At 39.8% G+C, this 22,988-nt stretch overlaps 1 long non-coding RNA gene across 2 annotated transcripts in view; it reads left to right on the top strand.

Moving 5' to 3' along the window:
* The window catches only part of LOC143695216 (uncharacterized), a 132,293-nt gene that overhangs the window by 9,159 nt on the left and 100,146 nt on the right, over positions 1 to 22,988 (top strand). Inside the window, exon 2 of one of the 2 annotated variants that reach the window (XR_013184277.1) lies at positions 7,406 to 7,521. The exons of the other annotated variant lie outside the window; for it this stretch is intronic. This is a non-coding gene — a long non-coding RNA (uncharacterized LOC143695216). The remainder of the gene's footprint in view (positions 1 to 7,405; positions 7,522 to 22,988) is intronic. 2 annotated transcript variants of the gene reach the window in all.

Below are 22,988 nucleotides of genomic sequence, written 5' to 3'. Positions count from 1 at the left end.
AGCACCAAGAGGGAATTTTGCTGTTTCCCCACTGAGCTGGGCCATGTCTGACACTGGGAGGTTTCAGGTGCAGTAGCAGCTTTTAGAGGAGAAAAAGGCTGAGGAAAACCTTCCCCTTGCACACCAAAGCAGGTGGATCGTGTCTTGGTGTAACATTTGCATTTCATTCTTTGAATAAATTAATGTTTTAAAGCAAATGCCCAAGGATATTGCAATTATTTTTGCAATTCATACATTTATTCAATGCCTATCCAAAAGCTCCTGTTAAAGACAGGAGGTAATCTGGGGTAAATGTCAATTACTGCTGGGTGATGTTAGGTCTATAGTGGATGCATTTGTTAGACATTTTAATATTTAACATTTGAAAACTTTGACTGCCAGATTTTTAATGATGCTGCTACTGGTTCAGCTGTTTTCGTGTCTTCAAAAATTAAAAACGTTTCAATATTTAAAATAACTGTACTGCTCATTTCAAGGCATATGTTCCTGCATATGTTTGTAGCTCGGCTTTTCTGAATGTGTAAGATTTTTTGGCATATATTGGTATTTCATTCTGAACCTGGGGGAATTAATGTTTAGAGTCACTGTTTGAATTCATTTTAGGTTTGATTGTTAAGAGCTCCCCTGGGAGTCAGGGAAGGAATCCCAAGGAGGTAAAAATGGAAACAAAGGTAGGAGAAGAAAGAAAGGCAGATGGTGGCAACAATGGCTCATCTTTTTTTAGATCATTTATTTAGTACAAAGGAGACTGCCTTAGAAATCCTTTATATACTCCATATTCATTTCCAGCGATAGAAATACCATATTTTCATATTCAAAATACATTTTGAGCCATGAAATTTAGCTAATAAAAACCCCTGAATTAATTACTGCACCCAAAACCCCCTCTCATGGTCTTCTAAAGGACTGAGCATCTCAAATCAACCTGCAAATTAAACTCAAAGTTTTTCTGCTCCAGCAGAAAGCTGGTGGTGCCTTTGAGAGATCTCAGATTATTTTTATTCATTTATTTCTTTGTTTTCTGTGACTTACTATTCAGTTTATTCTGCTTCTATGTTTATGTGGATTTTTCTTTCCCAAAGGAGCAGTAGTTAACAGGCTCAGAGAGGAATAAACCCAGAGTCCAATGCTGAAGTTGTGAGTACTGGATGAACTGGTTTGGTTTTCCCCTGGCTCCAGCATTCTGTCACCTGCTCAGTTTTGGTCAGCAGTACTAAATCAAATGTTAACCATCCTCCCTTTGACAAATACCAAATTATCAGTACACTTCATATTTCCACTCTTTTCCAAGCAACCTGTCATGGAATTGCTGCTCTGGAAAAATAAAAGTGCCCTGTATTTATTTCAGCAGGGATTTTTTTTTCTTTTCAAGTCTCTCCAGAGCAGAATTAAAATGTAGCACATGCACATTTAGCAAAAATATTTTCATGTCAGTGTGTCACTCAACATTCTTTCCCTGTTAACCATGAAATATTTGTTTTCCAAGTCTCATCTCTAGATAAAAGGGAAAATCTCAGATATCTTTTAACATTCAGAAAACAGATTTCAGCTTTATTTTTGCATTAAATGAATTAATTTTATTTTCAACATCTATATTCTGACAGGCAGAAGAGCTGACGTTTTGGGTGTTACTTTTTTCCCAGGTTCTGCCTGTTCAACCAAAGGACCTCATCCCTGAAGCTGATCTAGAGTGGGAATTAATACAAAACATCTCCATTTCCTGTTAAATGTGTTATTCTGGCAGAGGAATATTTTCATCTCCAGATCACAGCAGAAAGAATTAAAATTCAAGGCATTAATTATACTTTAATTAAACCCAACCATATTTCATAGGATTGTTTTGGCAGTCTGAGGAAGAGTCTGTCTCCTCAGCAGCTCGTGAGGTGCTTATGACAAATTATGAAGTCACTGAAGCCAAGGAGAATTGTTCCAGTCAATTAAGTGTGCCTGTGGAGGGGTAGCTGCAGTATGTAAAGAGGGAAAAATAGAGTGGTATTTGAAAGTTTTCCAGACTTACACATTAAATTGGTTCTTTTTTCTCTCCATGCAGTTTTAAGTCCATTGGTTTTGGTTTTGCCAGTAATTCTATTAACCTGTTAGGCAATGATGGCACATCCACTGCTCTGTTAATTGAGATTTCTCTGAATGACATGGCTCCAAATGCTGCTTCTCTGTCTGAGAAAATGGGTTTAAAAGCAGAGAATGCACTAAAACTTGTGGCAAACACTTCTTTGAAACTCAGTGGGCCTCTAGTTTTTTCTTCTTTCTCTTTATTGCTTTCTTCCTAAATATTTTTATACTCAAATGTAGATGTGATCTACAAATGTGTATGATGTTGTGATTAGAATTGGAATTATAAGTTGTTTTATAGCCTGAAAAATATTAGTTAGCAGGATTTTTGGAGGGAGAATGGGTTTTTGGTTATTTGGAGAGGATTTTTTTTTTTTTTTTACAGAATGTGGGCAGTTTTAACTGCAAAGCTTTTTTATTATTGTGGGTCACATTGCACAGCAGACAGGCAATTTTCTGGGACTGGGATGTGTGCAAGGAGGTCTCAGGTACAGCAGCTTCACGCTCCTTACCTCCATGGTTTAAAGCCTACAGCTTGGTGAGAAAAAGACATAAAAATATGAATTAACTGCTTGGATTTTTTACTCTCTTTAATTGGTTTTGACCTTTGTTTCCTAAAGCCTCCTGCACTCTTTGCTGTACAAACAGCAGTGGGCACAGAGAGCACACCTGGATGGGTCTGATGAGGATTTTAGGCAGCAGTGCAGCATTTTACGTCTTTTCCACAGGGTTAATTAATTGTAGACAAGAGCTGGGATCTGGCAGCTATCTGACTTCTCCCTCTACTGAAATTAGTGAGGTGAGTAATTAATACTCATGGGACTACTCAAGGCAAGGGCTTCTGCACAGCAAAGAAATTCAATGTTACTGACAGGTGATACAGAAATGTGCGAAGTGTGCCAAGTATTGACAAGGAATTGATCAGGTCATGCTTGAAAATCTGAGTTGGAGGAATGTATTTAACTTTAGCAAATAGGATTGTGTCTCTGTTTGAATCAGCATGGAGCTGTTGGGGTATGTGCAGCAAATTTCATATTTCATATTTCTCTTTCTGTGTGGTGCCAGGGAAGTTCCTGAGCTCAGTTTGTTGGAAATGGCTCTGTTAGTCCTGGGGATGATGCTTCCTCTAAATGAGATTTTCATGGGAAACAGAACTGGGCACAGCCAAAGGTGTTTCTGATCAGATTGGTGTGGATATTTTGTGACTCTGTATAAAATGTTTTTAGGGCATGTCAGCCACATTTGCAGCCTGATATAACTGTGTGGAGCTGTTCAAGTCACAGCTGAGTTGGTTCTTCAGTGCCTGAGCAGGGCCCAGGCTGGATCCACATCAGGGATCCTCCTGTAGCTGCACCAGGATAAATCCTGGGGGTGAGCCGTGCCACAAAAAGGACATGTGGCTCAGCAGAGGGTTTGTCACAGCTCACTGAACCCTTCCTGCTCTTCAAACTTCCAAGAAATTCCTAATTAACATTTGCTTACCAGCTCATTATGAACCTTGTGTGGCGCGTGACAATGACAGCAGTGGGATTTGAGCCGTGATGCTCAGTAATGGGAATGATCCCACATTATTTCACTGTAATCTTTCATAAGAGTCTCAGTTATTTCCCAAGTTTCTCATACCTGGCAGTACTTAATGAGTAAGTCTTGGCTCTGTTCAATGGAACTGAGCTTTCTAAGTGGAAATTGCACAAAAGATGCAAATTGAACTAGGGCTTTGGATTCTGATTTGCTTTTTTCCCTGTGTTATTTGCATGAACCTGCCATGTCGCTGAACTTTGATTCAGTCCTTTTGTATGACACCGTTATTCTTAGTTTAAAAAGAAAATTCTATTTTTATTTTTAGAAGGACTTGATTAGCTAAGAAAGGTCAACCCCTGCTTTTCAAATTGATCAATGATTTAACCTGCTGTGATTATATTTTCTGCAGTTATACAGCATGGAAATGCCATTATATTACATCACATAAACACCTTCTAAAGGGTCATTCCACCATGCTTTGCTAATTTAAGTACAGTTAGTGAACATTTAGAGCCATTAGGGTTGGACAAGGCCTCAAGAGTGAATCCAACCTTTAAACACCCACTAAACCACAGTGTGAAGGGCCACATCTGCTCATTTTTGAACACCCGCAGGGGTGGTGGCTCCACCACTGGCCCGCTCAGCCTGTTCACTGTTTAGCCACTCTTTCAATGAAGGGATTTCCCCAACCTGGCCAATGTGGAGAAGGTGCTGCTGTGAGCCTTGCTGCCACCTCTGTCACCTGGGGCCCTGAGGCTGCCCCAGAGCTGGTGCTGGGAGCCCCAGGGCTGTGGGGCTGACCCCTGGATGGAGCATTCACTGAGAGTTGGACCCGATGAGCCCCTGGGTCCCTCCCAACCCAGAACACTCTGGGGTTTAATGCCCTTGCCTGCTCAGTGCCTATGCTGCAGGAGGGTTGGTGACATTGACCCTGGTGCTGCACACATCTGATGGTGGCACAGCCCTTCCCTGGAGAGATGGATCTCCACCAGGCCAAGGACAGCACAGAGCAGCTCCTCACACTGGGGGGATGCTGTGGTCTCTCTGTTTTGTAAGAAAAACAAGGACAAATGCTTCTTTTCCCATTCTGGGCTCATCTTTAATGAGACTGTTTCTGGGTACTGTAGCTACCAACGTTGGTAGCAGATTATTCCTTCCTGGAGGTCAGGTTAAAAACCACCCACTTTGGAAGTCCTGGTTATAGAAAACTCTCATAAGCTCTGAAATATTACTAGAGAGAAAATCAAAACACATGGCCTGGTTGAGTAGAAGTTAAGATTTTGAGCAAAGCTTTTGAATCATGAAGGGTAATTACAGGGATGAACATTTAAGTGTCATTTTTCGTGGCTTAATATACAATTGCTTTCTAAAACTCTTTACCAGAGCTCTCAGAATTGCTTCTCTGCTGGAGATAGCTCCATGTTTATCCCTAACTTTTAATAACCTTTTTCTATAATTCTGTTGGCTGTACAGTGGAAACAGACTTTGTGGATTAATTTAGTTCTAGGCTGCTTTTCCTGCTCAAGTCCTGTTCTGTTTTCCCTTCAAACTGTAAAATCTCCTGTTTAAGTCATGCACTGAACACAGAATTTCCCATGAAAGGAAATGTTCAGGGTTGCTCTCGGAGGCGATGTGAAACATTGAAAGGGGAATCCTCTGAAAGGAAATGCAGGCAGGGGTGTGAGTGGATAAAAGGCTGGTTTGGAGTGAGCATGAGGGAATGTGAGCAGCACTGCTGTGCCTCCTTGGATATGACTCTGAGAGCTGTTGCTGTTTAATTTAGACAGGACAATTGTGACCCAGTCATGGCACGTGCCTTGGAATAACAGGAGTTTGGAGCAAATTGCAGTGAATATTAGAGCTGTTGCAGAAGGGAAAAGAGAAGGAGAAATTTGAAATTACTTATTTTTTAAATTAGAAAATATGGGTTTTTCCCTTTCTTCTTAGTGTATGAATCACTACTATTTCTTATTTAATTATTTCAGCCCTTTTCTCCCTCCTGGAACTGTCCCTGGTTGCTTTGTTTCCTGGCCAAAGATAAAACTGTCTGTGAAGCCAGCAAAGCCTGTTAAATAAGCTGTCAAAACACAAACTGCTTCATACCTTGGAGCTCAGTAAGGAAGCCAATTTTATACAACTTAAAAATGAAAGTCTCTCAGTGTCACCTTGTTGGAAAACCTGGAGATAGACTGCACCGAGCTCCTTTTCATTATGATGCACCTGTAGGCAATCCAATTTCTGTAAGGAATGGTGGAGGAAACATCACACTCACAGCAAAACTGCCATGATAAAAGGCAGGGTTTTTTCTTCAGGAGCAGGTTTTAAATTAAAATGAGAAGATTGTAAATGGAGTTCATGGTGTTAGAGAAGGATTTGGGTAGATCTGTGTCAGACATCCTTCAATGTGGTAGAGAAGCCTGAGATGATTCAGAAATGTGAGAAAATAGCACCTTGAGAGAAAACTCGAGTACTTCAGAGCAAGTGTTCCACTTTCTGTCTTTGCAGCTCTAGCAAGAGCTCTCTTCTGAAGTCTGACTAAAGGCAGCTTTTTATTTGATGAGAGTTTCACACTAATTCAATTACATGTGTAAGCTGCATTGCATTTGCACACATGATGGTGTGGGAACCGACTGAAAGGTGCAAGAATTAAATAAAGAATTAAATAAAGAATTAAATACTGGTTTGAAGTAGAGGCAGCAGGTTTTGTATTTCGGTAGGAATAGTTTCATCTTAAAGCTAAGAGCTCTAACCATCGTTTTTTCCTAAAAATGCAGAACCTAACCCTGTCCGCATGAAAGTCAAGGGGCAAACTGAGAATATGGTGCTTATTTAGATATTTGATTCAAGGAAGATTGCTTAAATGCCTCCAAGCCAGAGGATATAAAGATAGAAACAGAATATTAACAAAAGGCACTTTTTAAATAATCAAATGCTAGGAAAAGCATTATCACTTCAAACTGTGATAACTGCACCAGTCTGTCTGTGCTGCAGCACTAACGAGTGCTGACATCTTAGAAAAGATCTAATTATAGGGCAGGGATTCCCTGCAGAAGTTCTGACATTTTTAAATACAAATAATATCGTTTGGGGTAAAAATGCAAAGGGTAATGGTTTCTTCAAAACAAATGTCTGAATAAAAGTTGACATTGATGTTTAGAAAAGATATTTAAAAGGAATGATACTTGCTTTTGACTGCTCATGGGAATGTCAGTAGAGAGTAAGGGACAAAGCTGGAAAAGAAATAATGAATGTAAACCCTTAGGAGGGGAACAACTCAACTTTGTAGAACACCCCAGAACAAAACCCATTCTAGCTGGGTTTGGCTATTCTAAGATGCTCCCAAAACCTCTTGGTAGTGAATTAATCCAGCCTTCAGTCCCACATTTCAAAGCACTGAAAACAACTCTCCTTGTAGTTCTAGAAAGTATCTACATGCCAGTACTGTCATTAAACCATGTGCTCAAATATGGGAGTTTTTCCAAAGTATTTTTCAAGAAAAGGCCTAGGTAGGCTTTTTTCTTTTTTTTTTTTTTAACCAGTAGGATCTGATTCAAGATTGGATTTGCTGGGAAATACATTTATCCAATGCTGCATCTGAGGTGGGAAGAATTACAGTGTGACTGATGAGCAGCACTGAAAGTCTCATCTTTGTTCTACAACCAGAGGGGCCAAGCCACAACTCTCCATTTCCCTTCTTTTCTTATCTGCTCTCATCTGTCATGCATCACAGTTTCTGACTGATTACTCATTTTTTCTCTACATTAAGCATGCACACAAGCACCAATAATTATTGAATGAATATCTGTGTTTACAGCTCCTGCTGCCTGCTTGTGTCTCACAGATATTTCCTGCTCTGCACATCCTCTTGTGATAAGTGATAAGAAGGAAGATGCATAAGAGGAAAAATAATTGGCTAAAGTGCAAAATGAGGTAGGAGTGCAAGCTCATTTGGAACCTTGAGGGAATTTATTAGTTGTTATATAAGGCTTGGAGGTTGGAACTTTGCTGTCCAGCACATTTATAACATCTGGGAGAAGGATTGGAGTTCTCAGTTGTTAACATTTCCTGACAATGCTGAGCAGCAGATTATCACACTCAGGCCCTGGCAGGGAAGAATTGTAGATTTGAACAAAAAGTTCAGAAACTGGGCAATAAAAGAGATCCTGGGTTATCATTATAACATCATGGAAATGTAAAATTATGTCCCCCCTCAACAAAAAAAAAATTAACTCTGGGGATGCTCAGCTGCATTTGTTTGGCTGTTGCAGGATTTCCTGATGTCTGATTGTGGTCCCTGAGAGAGGAATAATATTGGGGTGTCACCCCAAAGGTGCTCTCCCAGTGGCACACCCTGCTCTGCAGGCTCCCCCTGCTTTGTGGACTCAAACACAAGAACTATGAGCAGCCCAGCATAAAACAGATGAAAAAGGGTGGAAGAACACCAGGAAATGAGCAAGCCCTACAATTCTATCTAATTTCAGACTGAATTTATGGAGTGAAAAGAGGAATTCACACCACATTTCTCTGTGCAGAGCTATTGGTTTAACAACCAAAAAAAACCCCAACCAAAGACATGTTGAATTTTTGTACACAAAATGCACCTTGTAGTACTGAAATCCCTGGCTGTAAGCCCTGTACATATGACAAATGCACACTCTGGAAAAAAAAATTATTAGATCAAGCATAAGGATTTATGCACAACCTCAATAATATATATTAAAGCAAAAAATGAGTCATATGTAACTTTAAAAAAACCACAAAACACAGCAAAGAAAATACCACAGATTTATTTAATTTTTTTAAGTCATTCCCTTCTTGACTCCAGAAATAGCCTTTATATTTCATTTTCTAATTATATTGACATTATTCCAGCCAAAAAACCTGAGTGATATAGAAGGATGGCAAATGGAATAGCTTGGGGTACTAATGGAAGAATTCCTGGTTTGTTTTTTTTTTTTTTTTGCCTTTCAGCTGAGTTCAAAGATTAGTGCTGTAAGCACAGTTAAAATGTATCAAGTGGTAGAAAATTAATTATGAATGTACTTTAAGTAGAGGCTGTTAAACTTCAGCAGTTTTTAATATAGAACAAACAGCAATGAAAATTATTATCATTATAGATGCTGACAAAAAAAAGGCCTTTCAAGGACCCCAAAAGAGTCATGGCTGTGACACATTTACGTGGGTTTGTCTGACAAAATGAGAGCCTTTTCTGCTTCTCAGGAATAGAAACCCTTGGTCCCCCACAGAGCTAAAAACAGATAGGATTTGAGGGGCAGTGTTCTTACCCTGAGAGTTTTTGAAGTTAAATTTAGTTTTTAGCTTAGTTTCTGAGCATCATCTGTGGTTTATATGCTAGTCAGCCTTGATCAAACCCCTTAGGGCTGAGATTTTATTGATCTTCCTGACAGATGTCCTGTACTCTAGGGTGAATTGCTGCTTAAGCAATAAATACTTTTAAAAATATATTCCCCACAGTCAGGGAAGAGTGATTAAGACAAAAAAGCTCGACAGCTATTGTCAGAATTTGCAAGCATTTGTTGCTATGGCTGTAATTAAAATCCTGAAAGAAAATCAAGCTTTTAGGCCAACTGGTGCCATCCATAAAAAAAAAAAAAACAAATACCAATTTATTCCCAAAAATTGTCTTCAGCACATTTTGTTGTTTATCAAAACAAATACTCATGTAAGTACTGTCTTGATTTTGTTAATTATATTCCCACCAATACACCAGAGACTATTCTTTCAGAATATTAATTTCTTTATGTAAATTACGAAGGGGGGTTAGAAATAATGCTGCTGTTGCAAACCATTTATCTGTTCTGTGGTGTAAAGAGATCCAATTTCAGCTGATTGCAGGATGATAATTGTGGTTACTGTTGTCATTAGATTTTTTAGAAGGGAATGGGGTTTGTAGCTTGTGGCTTGCATGACTGGTATTTTCAAATGGAAGATTTTTGTATGGACTTTGTTCAATAAATACTTAAAATTTCCAGTCAGAAGCAATTCCCATTCTTGCTTCCAGCAGCCCTGTGCTCACAGGGGTCATTATTGTGCTTTTCATGCCATTTCCCATTCACCAGACAAAAAGCTTTTAGATTTTTTCATACCAAGATGGAGAGGTGACAAAAACATGGTCCAGGAACAGGTTTTTGCTCTCTGATAAATAGTTTTTATTCCAACACTGGGGCTCTCTGTGGGCATTCATCTCATGGGCATATGGGCTGGTATTTATTTAGCCCATCAAATTTGCAACAGTGAGGGAACTATTCCAAGATCAAAGGTGAGTGGTGCACAATAGCTTGTAGAGAAGATGTTTGCCAGGTTTGGACTTTGTTCCAACACAGTGCTGAGGTTTGTTGTATAAAATTTTGGTGCAAATTCTGTCCAATTAAACCTTTTGGTTTCAAGTTTCAATATTACAGATCAGTGCCATTGGCTCAGGAATAGCTTCATGAAGCAGGAAGGAGAAAGTTCTCCCAAGCAAGCTGTCAGGAGTCTGTGGTGGAGCCTTTGGGGAGAAGGCTACAGTGGGCAATTTTGGGCAATGATGAGTGTAAGAAGCACAAAGAAAGGAGTTGCTGAACAGGGATGTGCATCTCTCTGGCTTCCAAGGCAGCCCAGGCTGGAGGAGGTGCAGAACCCTGTCAGCTCCACACAGGCAGGAGCCTTTTTGGGGTCCCCAAGGGGCAGGATGAGGTTCAGGCTGGTTTTGTACCCCTCACATCTTGGCCAAGGGCACAGCTGGGCTGTGTTTGCAGCTGCAGGTTGGGTTTGTTATCCCAGCCTGGTGGGCTCACACTGGGCTGTGGGCTCAGCAGAACCAAGGTCTGAATTCTGGAATGAGCTCTCTGAGCAGGCAGGGATGGATGAGGGGAACCATGGGACACCCAGTAATGGTTTCACAAATGCGCTGCCACATCCTGGGTCTGCCTTGTGTGCCACAAAGACATCAGATTTCTTTGTTTCTAAACAATCAGTTTTCCAAACCCTTCAAACATAAGCTAGCCCATTTTCTGCTACAGCACAATACTTATAACAAACCCACTGGTTCCTCTTAAAATATAATTATAACATTTATAGATCTGTTGTGACTTAGTGCTTCCCTCAGTAGGAGCAGTTCTGGGAGTCAATTAAATGCTGAAGGAGAAATTAACTGGAGGAGCAGATGAACCAAGCAGATGAAAGACAAGTAATTCTTTCTTATCTAGGAAATATTTCTTCAAACAAAATAGATTTGAAAGCATCACTGAGATGTTTAGATGGAGAGAAAATGGTTCCTTAAATTTCTTCTTATTTCCTAGATTTTCAAATAAGGCCTCCAACTGTTTGATTCCCCTTGGAAGCTAATTCCTTTTCAGCAATTCAGTAGGGGATACCAACAAAATCATTTTCAGTGCCTATTTTAGCAATACAGGAATTAAATCTTCTTTATGAAGATGTTTCCAAACATTAAACTATAACAAGGAAGTAAATTTCATATAAAATCTATCCCTTCTGCTTCTGTCTTTTGGTGAATAAGAAAACTCAGCCATATTTTTATCATTTTGCAGTTGCTGTAACTTTTGTGTGACTTTGAATGCATTGAGCTAATGGCTTAACAAAACAGGTTCAGGGTGAGAATAAGTATCCAGGATCCAGGAATAATTGTTCCCAACTTGCTGTTAAAGCATTTAGTGACTTTAGTAGGTGACATCATGGCATGTCTTACGAATTCAATCCAGTGTCTAGGAGGAGATTTTATGTCACTAGAAATGGAAATGGAGACATAGTAGTTTTATTTCCGATGTTTTCCAGTTTTACCAGTTCTGTCCAGTTCCTGTTCTCTCATTTATACAAATCTTGAAGATGTTTGTCACCAAATAAATGAGCTCCTGCTTTTTGTGAGGTTAGAGACCTCAAGTTGTGCACAGCTTTTCTGGGGCATTAAAGCCACGTTCAAAAATTATTTGAAGTTGGTGTATTAAAAAATATCTGTCATCAAACTATATCAGCAACACTGAATTCATTTCCATGGCCTTTTTTTCTGACCTTCCCAAATAATACTCCAAAATGCATTAGGATTTAAAGGAACTCAGCTTTAAGCTTTTTGTGGTCACGTGTTTACTATTTTTAGACAAATATTCAAGTTAGGCTTCAGAATTTAATTTCTGAAATAAGTTATTTGAAGCATGACCTGAGTTTACTTCCATGTATGAATATTATATGAAAGGATTAAGACTAGTCTTTGGAAAGCAATCCCAGTTCTCTTACAAGACACCATTCCTTTTCTCAGGCAGCTTTGATCTGCTATTCTTTAAAACCAGGCAGATTTTCCTTTCTTTAGTAGAGGTTTTGTACTGGATATCTGCTTAGGAAACTAAGTGATATATTCAAATTCTTAATTAACACTTAGTGAAAGGTTCTAATCCATACCAGATGAATAAACATCCAAATTTTAATAACTTAGAATAACTCATAATAATAATAACTAAGAATAACTGAGTAAAAGATGAATAATAAAGCTGTGCTGCAAATGATAAAAATATTGCTGTCAGCAAAGAGACAGAATTTCTGAAACAGTACTGAAACCATGTTTCAGAAAAAGCCTCCAGACATATTCTGGGGTTATGTAAGAATTACTTCTTCTGTCTTTTCTACCTCTGTTCAACTTTAGAGTGGTTCTTCCTCCCAAGGCTGTCCCAGTTCACAGCTCATTGCCAATCACTCCACATTCACTTCAGCCACACCAAATGTTTACTGTGGTCAGGGCTCTGTAAAAGTGTCAAAAGCGCAAACCCCACAAAAATGTGGGGGTTTTGTTCTGGCTCCACTCCTCTGCCAACTGCTCATCCCCACTGAGGAGCAGCCAGAGAGGAGGAAGGGTTTGCAGGGCTGAGGGTGAGGATGAGGCAGGGAAGCAGAGAAAGGCTGGAGTTGAAAGGTGGCAGCAGCACAGCCTTGGGGAAGGGCTGTGCTGAGGGATTTGGGATGACCAAGTTCTGAGCCAGTGGAGGGGAAAGAGTTTGTGTAAAGTCTGAATGAAGAGCAGTTTGTGGGACTTGAGAGAAAATGAAACTGTTTAAGCTGTTAGGGAAAAAGAAATAAATAGATGCATCCTTATGATTTTCACCCCACAAGGCAATGGAACATGTTTATCCCAAGCCCCACGGAACAGTCATGTACAGAAAACAAAAAAAAAAAAAATACTTTTTTCCATTTGACTTATTGACAGATGGATCAAGTCAACATTCAAAAGTGACATATGGAAAAACTTCTGATTTTTTCAAGAGATACTTTTTCATGATGCCTTCCAAAGCAAGAATGGAAATCAGGAGAGGATCTAATCATATTTCACATTACTTGCAGAGTTTCTGCTCACTGGTGCAAAAGTTCTCAGAGCCACCACAGATTATTTATTTGCTGGGAGTTATCTGGTCTGCTCTGCACCATTACTTCTGCCTATCAGTGCTTTCTGACCTGAGCACACAGTTTGCTTGCTGGATTACAGGAGCAGCTTTAATCCCCTCCTGGTATCTCCGGAGACTCCCTGTGTGTGATATCAGCTCTCACAAGCTGATAACGGTGTCACAAATTCTTTCCCGTTTTGATGTAGTGTAATACAAGCTGTTGTACAAGTCTTCATGTCTCGGGCTTTTTGATACAGTACATTTATTTTGTAATTCTGAAAGTTCTCAGACACCAAAATGAACCAGACAAGTGTTGACAGCATGAACAGTAGGCACATGGGAAAAAAAAAGCAAAAACTGGAACTGAGAATATAGGAATTGTAATTACAGTTTTAAGTATTGGATTTTTAAAAATGTTTTTATAAAGTTAAGATCCTCAAATCCCTTAAACTAAAAGCTGGGATATTATCTGCAGTGCAATTTGCTTTTCTCTTTGGATTTTGCTGGGTTTGGGAGGCATTGGCATTCCTTTGTACCTCACCCTGTCAGGCAGCAAAGCCATACCAAATCCTCCTGAGCCAGGGTGCCTGTGGCAGTCACAAATTGCTTTGCTCCCCAAAATGCATGGCCTGAGGTAGTTCAAGGGACAGAGAGAACATTTCCTTCTGCTAGAAATTTCTATCAGTCTTTTCAACCCCCATCCAGGGTGATATTTTCGAGCTGTTTTCTCCATTATTGCCAGACCAGACTCTGTGGATGTGTCTGGATCAGCCATGAGCATTCCTCATTCTCCATTCCTCATGTGATCCCACATTGCTTCCTCCAGAGGACTGCAAACCAGGCAGACTATTGGTACCCAATTCTTACACTTGAGAAAGTATGAATAGATAGAAAAATATACTTCAGTCTTTTTATAGGAAGCAATCTTTTCCCTGATATTGGTGAATGTGTGCCAATGATTGTTAAATGTTACTAATTGAAGATCTGATATAGAAGTATTTACTGGAGTATCATCTTTCTGCTCTTATTGCATAAGTCTTACCTGATTTTATTAAAATTTAACTATCATTTCATAGTTGACCCTGCCTCTGACAGGAAGGTTGGGCTAGATGGGCTGGGACCTTCAGAGGATGTCCAGAGCCTGAATTATTCCATGATTCTAAATTGTTACACATGTAATTGCAAAGATCCATGAAATAGACTGTGAAAATCCAGGTTTACCCTGAGAAAAAGGCCCCACAGAATTGCTGCAATTAAAAGAGTTTATCCCTTTCTCAGTGACTTTTGAAGCCACCTAGTTATGAATACTGGCATCGCTTAACAGTAAAATTTACCAAGAGCTTCAAAAGCGCTGTAGCCTTTAATCATGCTTTATTTACTGGTTTTATTTGTATTGATCCAGCCAGCTTTGAATGGAGTTAGAGAGTAAAACCATCTCACTGCTCACTTCAGAGGGTGAGCCAGCTCTCTGAGATTTCTCAGCTCTCTGAGGTTTCCTGGAGCTCCAGCAGAACCGAGCAGCCGGCTGCCTTGAGATGCTGCCTTTTTTTTTTTCCTGGTGCATATTTTTGCAGGTTATTTTTAGTGCAGTTATTTGTGGTGAGCGCTCCAGAGCGTTTGGGAGAAGGTGCTGAGCTGCATTTGCATGCAGGGAACAGCGGCAGCTCTGGCCAGGCTGTGCTGCTGTGGCAGGTGTGTGTCCGTGGGCTGTGGGAGGGCAGGGACAGGGATCCCAGCTCCTGCACCCCACTGACCTCGCTCAGCCTTGTCTGCATCCTGTTATCCCAGCCATCAGACTCCTGGGTGGGGTTGTAAATAGAATATGACACACAGACTGTGATGGAGCTGATCTCCCCTTCTGGGTATTTACACTCCAGTCTGTGGGCTAAATTTGGGGACCTTTCTGTCTAAAAATTCTCTGCAGAGGATACACAGTGAGGGAGAGGAAGAAAACCATCACCAAAACTCCTCCAGGGGATGGTGTTCTTTGATATTATTATTCCTTGGACATTTTCCATGTAATTTATAGTATCTTCAGCTAGCTAATGAAACAGATCTGACACTGTCTTAATATTTGACAAGCTAATTATCCCACATGTAGTAAACAAGGTTTTATGTAAAGCCTTCACATTTTCTTAAGTGAAACAGAAGCAGACAGCCCTGTTCCTTTTCTGAGCAAAACATTCAAGTGTTGCACACTTCACATGATGCAGTTTTATTTTTGATGTTGTAGTCAAGTAATTAGATCCTGCCTTATCTGGTTGACTTGAAGACTCATTGCATCAACCTTTTGAGTACTGCTGCTGAGCATGCAGTGGCCAAAAGGATTTTTTTTTATCCAGGTACGTTCTGTGGCCAAGTGGGTAATGCAAACTCTTAAAAATAACTCATAAATTTATAATAATTTCATAAAATCTATACATGCTCACACATGTATGGACTAGATAAAGATGACTCACCTTTTCTGTAGCCCACAGTAAGTTGGTGTTTGTTCTCTACAATGGGCACCTGTGGATTCAGCTGTTTCACATATCCTGGCATCACTGCCTGGTTTTATCTTCTGTATTTACACAGAGTATATTTGACCCCATATAGCCTGAAATCAATTATGTCTCATCAGAAGAGACAGAGAGATAAGGACTTTGCTTTGTAGGGCTGTAGCTGTGTTAACAGGCAGTTTCCAAATGGAAAGTGGTCAATTCCTCAGAAGTTATTAGTTCTTGTTTTCCTGCCCCAGAGTATGCTCCTGTGAGTACAGAATACTTATTAGACATGGTTTGTACAAATCCTACTTAAAATGATTCGTTGTCTTGCTCTGTGCAGAGTTTTCTGAGGGGCATTTTTCCTTTGGTACGTTTTTGACAGTGTGAGTGAAGGCAATATGTTCTTGTTGCAGTCTGAAATTGTTCAGATTTCAACACAAATAGTTAAATCTCTTGATTCTAGGATTACAAAGCAATACACATATTGGCTGTTTTTCAGTAGATGGCACAATATGTCTACCAACACTTAATAGCAGAAATCATGCTCTGCTTAAAAAAAATAAAATAACCAGACAGGTTCTTCTACAATTGCATCTAAATCTTCTAGATATCCATGCAATATTTACAGGAAAAGCAAGAGGATTGCAACCTTCCTCCTCCCTGTGATATTCCCACATTTATTCTCCAAATGTGCTCCAAAGGGGATCAGCTCTACTGCATAAACAAATTAGGCAAGAGCTGTGCTTTTTATTGGTGCTGCCAGCAAGGTGGTGGAGGTTTTGGAATGAACTCTCCTAAAGAAATCTCTCTGGATCTGATCTCTCACTTCATGCAGGCGTATGAACAGTCAGCTGTCATCACTACCTACAGAGCTTTACTGCTTCAAAAAAGGGTAGAACTATCTAATTATATAGGAAAGTCATGAATCTCGGAAGTAATTGGATTATTTTCTTCATGTATTCAGCTTCTCCCTATTTTAACTCCTTCTTTGCTGCCAAGCCACTTGACTTACCCAACAAACATAAAAAGCACAGCACGAAAATTGCATCACATCCTTTCCATTCATCCTTCCCATTCACCACAGAGCTGTGCTGTGTTGGCATCACCTGCTGAATCTGAGCTATGAGCAGCCCTCGAGGCAGTGTGGGCTCTCCAGCCGTGTCTCTGCACCCCAGGGGCAGCTGTGGGGTGCCCTGCTCCATTGTGCCCCCAGCTTTCCTTCCAAAGGAGCTGGAAAAGCAGCCAGGGCAGGGCTCTGGGCAGCCCCAGGGTGCAGTGGGGCTCTCAGCTCTGCTCTGAGCTGCCTCAGGATGAGTTTAACAAAACTCATCCCAGAGCCGGGAGTGCCCAGCCCAGCACAGAGCATCTGCTCCTGGTGGGATCTGAGTGCCCAGAGCTCCAGCCATGCACAGCTGGGACCCCTGCCAGTGCCCCCAGTGGAGCAGAGGGAAGCACAATCAATTACAGAAATAAAAACAAAGCCAAGAATGTCTTTATCACAGAGAATATCTAAGAATATCTTTAATGCTTTCTGATCTCATCTCCCCACTAATCTGTGTCATTGCTTTGTCCTTTTTCCAGCCAATCTAAGTTGAAATTCCTCCTGCACTTGTGCCCTGCTTTTCAGTTCTGTTGCCTCTCACTATTTTACTGTCAAATTTCTCTGCATCAGCCAGGGTCATTTTATTATTCTTGTTGTTCTCAAGCTTTATGAATGAGATACCTTTACCCTGTTTTTTCCTCGCTGAGGAGATGCTTTGTAAGATCCACTTCCTCTGCTCATTTACAATAAACTAAAGCCTACTTCAGAGATGTGGTAAGCACTGAGCACACTGTCTAGTGCAATCCTTTTGGATGAAGTCATTTATTTATCCACATTATAAATTAAGGAAGTGGTGAGGAACACAGTTTAAAACAGAAAGTGGTGTGAGGGCAAAGATATGGAGAGTGAACAATGGAGACAGGAGAGCAGACGGACAAAGACAAGCACCCAGTTGAGTGCAAGATTGCAATCATGCTGATTATTTTCCTCCTGTACTTCTTCTTCCTGGCCTGCATTTTTTTGTATGCTCTTGATACCATCCATTGTAGGAGAAATTCACTTTGCCTGGCTTCACAAGCCTTCTGAGTGCCATTCACGACAGAGACTCTAATTTGCTTGTTCTAAATCACCCTCTGGAGGGGCCTCTCTCCTCTGCTGAAGCACCTAGAGAGCATTGTTTCATATTATTGGTATCTGGAATTAGTGTGAATATTCCATATAATGCACTTCTCTCTCTTTCCTGCTGTGTTTTCAGATAAGTATGGAAAGCATTTGTCAAACCTGGGGAATTGCTACAATTTCAGTAAGATTTCATTGACTAGGAACTCAAGGACACTGGAATTCAAAAGATAATGCAACACTAATTGCAGCAGTTATGATTTCTAATATTATTCTCTTTACCTTTGAGAAAGTTGTTTGGAGTTTTTTTAATCAATGGGGAGAACATAAGATATGGCTGAAGGAAGGATTGTTAGCATATCCCCTTGTGTAAGGACTTACTGTTCTGTTCATTTCAGCAATATTATTATCACAAAAACATCCAAAATCAAACTTTAATAAGCATCTGTTTTGTCTTCACTGATACAAGCACCTTTATTACCAGTAATGAAGGCATACTTGAGATTTGGTGCCTGCAGAGTTGAGCATTTCAAGGTTAAAAACGCAGAGTTCAGATCACCATCTCTTTTTCTATCCCTTCATGGTTGTATTGGAGGAGCTTTCCTCAATGCTCCCAAAATTACTGCTCCACCCCTTGTCCCACTCAGAGGTGGCACCCTCCCAGAGCTGTGCTCTGTCCCCCTGGCATTCCCAAAAGATTTTGGCTGAATGGTTGGCATTGCACAGAGCCCAAAGCCAACAGTCACAGCATTTCTGAGATGTATTGTTTCCGTGATAAGCTCACGACTTTCCTATGAGTTACTCCAAAGGCTCAAATAATAAACATGCAAATGATGTGTCAAGATAAGACCCAAATTAAGCTTTTTATCCTACCTCGAAGAAGCTCGAATTGGAAGTAGCCAACTTTCAGATAATGGCACAGTGCTGCGAAAGGATCCTGACTTGTGGAAGGCTTTAAAACAACAGAACAGGCAGCACACACGGGGCTGTTTTCTCACATTTCAGTGACAGATTATTTCAGAGAACTCTCTAGCCCATTTCCTACTTCCTTTGCCCTTGGCCTGCTGAGGAATATTTGCATTTTTCCCTACAACATATCTCCTCTCTGGACGGAAGCTCCTGATAAATGTTTTCCGTTGAACTTCCCTCAGCATCCACATTAAACAAACGCCTTTGCCAGGGACCATTTCCTGAGGCCTCCTCCACTTTCTGCTGCTGGAAAAGGCCCACGTTGTCCCTGCCCAGTGCCACAGAGTGGAACTTGGGATTGCAGGACATTCCCAGTCTCTAAATATCGTTATCTCAAAAATCGTGCCAGAAAATCTCCCCAGAAATCAAAATCCTCGTCGAAATTATAGAAATATTTCCTGCAGTATAAATGCAAAGTGAAATAACAATTCTGGAGAGTTAGAGCTAGACTTTTAGGGGTTTTTGTGAGCTAAGGATGTCCTTGGAGGAGCAAGACACAGGTACAATATTATGTATTTTATCCCCTGCTGTTGGTAGGTGATTAGAATCAAAGCATAGCAGAGAACACACCAAGATGAATTATAGTGAGGCTCTTTCACAGCAGCTTTCATTTGTTTTAATATTCAGCAATATGGCCCTTCCAGCCTGCTAAAACCTCTCTGTGTTTTCCATTTTCCTCTGAGTCAAAGGTTTTAATACCTTTTCAGTTGTAACAGTTAAGATTCAGGTATTTTGGTACACATTTAAGTGGCAGCTAATGATTCATTAGAGTTGTACTGTGAAAATGAAGTTGCTAAGCTACATTCGTGTTGCAATTAATTTCAAATTTAAAAATCTCTTAAAGCAATCCTTTCAAGATAGCATATAAAAGGTTGCCCTTTAAGATGGCACGGAAAAAATTAATATCTTAAATTTCTCTTCAAAACATACTTTATAAATAATCCTAAAGTAGATATGGCCTCTACTATAGTATTCACTTAAAATGAATCCTATCTTGAAAAGCTATTTTTTCTAAAAATGAAGTAATGCCTACAAAGTAAGTTTGTTCTTGTCCTAAATTTCTCTTTTGCTAAAAACTGCAAGCAAATGCAAATCTGTTCAATGTATTTCTCCATGTATTGCACAAGTATTGGAGTGTCTCAATGAATTTGATTATACAACTTGAACCATTTTTCCCTACAGAAAAAATTATCAAACATATTCACTTCTAAATGTGCTCCTTGAGTGCATTTTGCATTGAAGGGTTTTACAAAGAATTACCCCCAGTGTAATGTATTTTAGCTCACGTACTGATGCCCATATTCCCTCAGAGTCTCGTGAAAACTGATAAAAAAATATGTAGTGCTGGCTTACCAAGAACAATTTTTAAATCTCAGTAATTTATCTTGAGAGACTCCATGATCAATATCATACAGCACTGTGAGCCTGCTGCTTTATTATCCTTTTTAGCCAAGTGTGGAGAGATAAAGCATTGATTTTTGTTTGCTGTGTGCGCTGTAAAAACAAAGGAGAAATGTCATTTTTGAATGCCAAGGTTATATGAGTATGGTTCTATTGATTTTCAATTAAATAAAAGTTATGTAAGGCAATAGTTGACATTGCTTTGGGGAAAAAATAAATGCCATTGAAATAAATTTTTAAAAAAACCAAGCAATACCTTGGAAAATAATTTATGGCAAGTTCATCTCCCCAGCTGAGCTTTCAAAAATTGTTTTTCCATTGGATTCAGAGTAGTGTAGTTTAGATAATACTGCACAAACTTTAAATAAGTAAGGATTGACAATATGAAAAAAGAACAGTACAGTTCTTTATTTTAGAGATTTCCTACTTTTGGGGTATTTTATTGTGATGACCCAATGCATTACAACTGACTTCTCTAAGAAAAAAAAAAACAACTGAGATATTTCATATTTTCTCTACTCTGTTTTTCCCTATTATTGATAATTTATTCAATTTTTTTTTAATTTGCTCATTAAAGTAAATTTTATTCATTCAGAAAGGCCATTTGTTTAAATCTGTGGTGTCTTGTAGGACTAAGCTGTTGAATTTTAACACAGGAGGAAGGAAGCCACCTGCTGCTGAGAGATAGAAAACAGAGTTCTGCTGTAAAGGCTCTATGGCAGGGGCAGCCTTTAATTACAGACAAATGTGCAGGAGAAAATCCATATTTAAATGCATTTGGAACTGAATTTGTTACCCCTGTGCTACAGGAACGCTGGGGTTTGATGCTCCTCAAGCATAACCAGGCACTGAACTCAGACCTTAACCTCTAAAAATCAGGAAGGATTTTTAGGGACCTTTAGTTCTGAATTTATATTTTCCTGTCTTTCTCTTTAACTGTGCACTCCAGAAATGTCACACACATTTAAATTACTAGTGAGGAGTTTCTGTAATCCCACAATGCCAAGAATTTACTATGAAAGTGCTGCAAAACTTCAAGAATTGGAAATGAGGGTAGAGATTCTAAAATATATCATTATATATAGAGAGAGTCCACAGATAGTGATATGTGGAGATCCTGTTTAGAGATCCTCAAATTCTCAGTTTCTTGCATATTTTTATAAATGTATGAAGTAAGAAACCTTTGTAGAAATGCCCCAAATGCTCAAATGGGCAGATTTGAGAAGTCAGACACAATAACCCCAAACCTGCTCATCCCTTTCAGGTTTTGCTGACCATATGCTGTCTGCCCAGCAAATTCTGGTCATCTCCTGAGTTTTTCAAAGTAACTCACAAGTTATTACATTCCTTGCTATGTGGTGATCAAAACCCCTCAGTGTGTCAGCTGGGTGGAATTAGCATCTGCCATCTGTCCTCAGTGGGATCCTTATCAGCACAGGGGGGAAAGAATTCCTGCGTGTGCTTTGGCAAATACAACAGGATTTCATTCCCTTTTAGCAGTTCCTGGGAGCAGGAGAAGCCAAAAGGCATCAGGAATGTGGAGAAGAGAGCTCAAGATAATCAGTGAATAGAAAACAGGGTATATTTTTAATGTTTGGGTTGTCTCTTTTGTTGAAACACTAAATGAAAATTTTATCTTGGCAAATTATCAGAACTGTCCTGTCATGAAATAATTCTCTGCAAATTGTTTCCTGCTATTTCCCATGTTGCTATTCCGGTACATATATAAATTTCTCCATCACCTTGGCATAGATAATCAAAAACTTATTTCCCCAAGTGTTTTTTCCAACCCTGGGTAAATTTTTACATGTCCATCAAAAATGATGAAAATTTGAAAAAAAATAGAATGCCTTTCTGCTGGCAATCACTTCATTCTGCAAGAGTAAGAAGGTTTGAAGGAGGACTTGAGTTATTAAGTGACACAAGGCAATGGGAGGGAATTGCAGGGAGGGAAGAAGTGAAGTTTCAAAACAGCCTTAAGAGGAAGGAGGTGAATTTGTGGACAAAGGGCAGGGTGAAAGTGTTGTGTTGTATGCAGGAAATGGCTTCCTTGTGTCTTGCTATTGTTATTATATCACTCTTACACTGACAAAAATGAATCTTTTTGTATCATAATTAATAAATAGGTTCAAAGGTACACCTGCCATCAGTTTTCTGTGCAGAGTGACTTACTGGGTTGTAAATTTTGTTTATCTGTGGAAGAGGCACATGTGTAGAGGTGAAGGGCTTTCAGATTCCAGGTTGCCTTTTTCTCTGTAGACAAGATCACTTATGAAACATTATTAGTAATTAGAAAATTGGATCTCTTTTGGATCTCTTAACCTTACTGAGTTATGTATTGAAGGGACAAGACCAGGTTGAATCTGTAGTGGTTGGAACCTGATTTGCTTTTCATTCTCAGTGTGAGGCAGAGCTGTGTGATGGCCCATGTTGCCTTTTACATGGAATTGGTGGCTTGGAACATTGGAAACTTTGGAAACCACACAGCACAATGAGATCTTTCCTGAATTCGCATTTCCAGAATTCCATAGCTTACAATTTTTTTTTTTAGAATAAATGTTCCTGAAGTGTGGGGGCTGTCACACTGCAGTGTGAACAAGCACTGGTTGTAAAGGTGCTATGACTTTTAACTAAAAATAATATTCTGGGAGTTCCCAGAATTGAAGAATAAAAAGCAGAAACTTTTAAAATACCAAAATTTAATTGTTTCTACAACAGCACGTCTGGCTAAGCTGCCATGGCAACAATTGCAGAAGACACATTCCCTGCTAGAATTTCCCCTCGAATTAAAGGTGCAGTTGGGAAGTGTTTGCTGCAGAACCACACTTTGTGGATGTGTTTATTGCAGCAGCACCAGGCCCCAGCTGCAGCAGGGCAGATCCTTCTGCACTCACTCTCTGCAGCTTGGGCTTGTCCTTTTGGGCCACATTGCCATGGAAATCCTGCTGCATCCTGAGGAAGCGCTGGTGGAAGGAAGGAAGGGGCAGTTTGGGAGAT

This window comes from Agelaius phoeniceus, chromosome 14, assembly GCF_051311805.1.
Source record: "Agelaius phoeniceus isolate bAgePho1 chromosome 14, bAgePho1.hap1, whole genome shotgun sequence".
Taxonomy (NCBI): Eukaryota; Metazoa; Chordata; class Aves; order Passeriformes; family Icteridae; genus Agelaius; species Agelaius phoeniceus.
The sequence above is the reverse complement of the archived record's forward strand: the minus strand, read 5'-3'. Positions and strand labels throughout refer to the sequence as shown.